We start from the raw sequence: 2,464 nt of genomic DNA, 5'->3' as shown, positions 1-2,464 counted from the left end.
TCCACAGCCGTGGCCGGTGGCCGGAGTTTCGAAGGGGAGAAGGGGACGACGCGGGAAAGAGGTCGCGGGAGGGAGAGAGAGGGAGAGAAATCTGATTTTTATAAAATCTCTTTTCAAAATATTTACGATTGTGCCACTGAGTTTCCTTTGACCATAACTCTCTCGTTACAACTCTGATTCTGGCCCACTACGTCTCTATGAACTCATTTCACCGTGCTCTACGCAATGATGTCTGTAGAATTGTCAAATTCCTTTCCGGTCAAAAGTCAACTTTTCATTAATAAATTATTCCAAGGGCAAAATTGTCTTTTCCCATAATAAATTACTAATTAAATATGAATTTTGGGTTTGGGTCATTACAATTTTACTTTGAAGGTCTGGTGATCTTAGCCGTTACATATGGACTTAATATAAACATGTTACAGGCATGGGTTATATGGAATCTTTGCAATGTGGAGAACAAAATAATATCAGTGGAGAGATTACTACAGTACGCTACCATTCCCAGTGAGCCTCCTCTTGTAATAGAATCCAATCAGCCAGATCGTTCTTGGCCATTACGTGGAAAAGTTGACATACATGATCTTCTGGTACTTGCTGTTCTGGTTTATTTCTTTCTTAACATATGGTGTCATTCATGTGTGACTCGAATTTCATGTTTACATAAGTCCAGTATGCCCCACACATGCCGCTTGTGTTGCGAGGTATCATGTGTACCCTTCCTGGAGGAATGAAAACTGGGATTATGGGTGGAACTGGCAGTGGCAAATCGACTCTCATACAGACCCTTTTCCGAATTGTGGATCCTGCTTCTGGCCTGATTTTGATAGATGGCATTGATATATCTTCAATTGGACTGCATGATCTAAGGTCTAGGCTGAGCATTATCCCCCAGGACCTAACCATGTTTGCAGGGACTGTAAGAAGCAATCTGGACCCACTTGAAAGAGTACACAGATGAGCAAATTTGGGAGGTTGGTTCGTTTTACATTGATGAAAGAAAGCTTCTTCCTCCTAAATTCGTGGGACTAGTTAAAACTTCTACTTTTTTCAGGCCCTGGATAAGTGTCAACTTGGAGATGAAGTTAGGAGAAAGGAAGGAAAGCTGGATTCCACAGGTTTATTCTATGGCTACCCTAAGATAGAGGGTATATATGATGCACTAGATTCCATTTTACGTCATGGAAATTCTTTGGTTTATGTTCATATGGTTGCTGCAGTTAGTGAGAATGGAGAGAACTGGAGTATGGGCCAGAGGCAGTTGGTCTACCTTGGCCGTGTGCTGCTCAAGAAAAGTAAGGTCTTGGTGCTTGTCTAAGCTACCGCGTCGGTCGATACATGAGAAATATGCTCGCGCATGAGAAACACATTAAACGTGAAAGTGGTAAAATCTTCATACAGGTAATAACTTTGGAAATGTAAAAAATCAAAAAGGGACGGTAGATACTCGAGTAATGGCATAGTAGTAGTTGGTAGGGCTCTTGGGCTACAAAAAGGTACGAATCTTAAAACTCGTGATCTCTACAAAGGGTATATATGTGGATTCCCTGTTTAGAGATTGGCTCATGATCCATTGATTGGACTTGACAGTGTAATTACCGTCCAATAATCGAACTTTGGATGGTATAAGACCATGTATGTTATGCTTCGAACCTTGTGCCTGATGTCAGCAAGTCCTCTTACTTTCTCTCAAAATGCTTTCTGATCATGACTTCACGTTTCTCTGAACTTTCCCAAGTATTCTTGGACTGACTCATTTGATCCTTGACGCATCTTGGCCAAGTCGGCCATCGAAACCCTTGGTTATGGCCGATAAAATTGTTCATTGAAGATTTGCTCTATGGTTTGCCAATTTGGAACGGAGTTCTGAGGAAGTTTGACACACCATGAAAAAGCAACCCCCGTGAGGGTACTCGAGAATAACCTTAATTTCAAGGCCTCATGATGTCCAATTTCAGCACATTGAGCCGTGAATCGGCCAATATGCTCCACAGTCGACTGAAGTCCGTCTCCTGAAACAATGCAAAGTTCGGAACTTTGAATCCTCGTGGAAACTCCTCTTGATCAAAATACCCTGGATAAGGCCTCCGATAAACTGGTCTACCAATCCTCCTAGCATGAGGCACCATATCCTAGATCATCTGTTCGATCGCCCCTCGGTCGATCGCTTGGTTTCCTAGTAGTGGATTATTCAAGTTCGTGTTCCCACCAAGATTATTCCACCCACCGATTCCAGCTAACTATTAATATGAGGACCAGCGAAGTTGACTCCTACCCCTGGTGGACTTGTGGACAGAATCGGTTATATGGCAGGAATCCTTGGAATTGGTTGGCCCCCACAAATGGGTTATTACCTATCAGCTGAATATTGATCGCTAGGGCTGGATTACCCCCAGCTGGTGGATTCGCTTGAGGCGGGGTCGCATCCAAGGCCTTTGGTTGAACCTCTGCTTGAGGCCCTGCA

At 43.3% G+C, this 2,464-nt stretch overlaps 1 pseudogene; it reads left to right on the top strand.

Moving 5' to 3' along the window:
* The first annotated feature begins 416 nt into the window (after nt 1-416).
* Nucleotides 417-1,342, top strand: LOC117612717 (annotated as a pseudogene).
* The last annotated feature ends 1,122 nt before the right edge of the window (nt 1,343-2,464 follow it).

This window comes from Prunus dulcis, unplaced genomic scaffold (assembly GCF_902201215.1).
Source record: "Prunus dulcis unplaced genomic scaffold, ALMONDv2, whole genome shotgun sequence".
NCBI classification, from domain to species: Eukaryota; Viridiplantae; Streptophyta; class Magnoliopsida; order Rosales; family Rosaceae; genus Prunus; species Prunus dulcis.
Note: the sequence above shows the minus strand (reverse complement) of the source record. Positions and strands in the feature narration are given on the sequence as shown.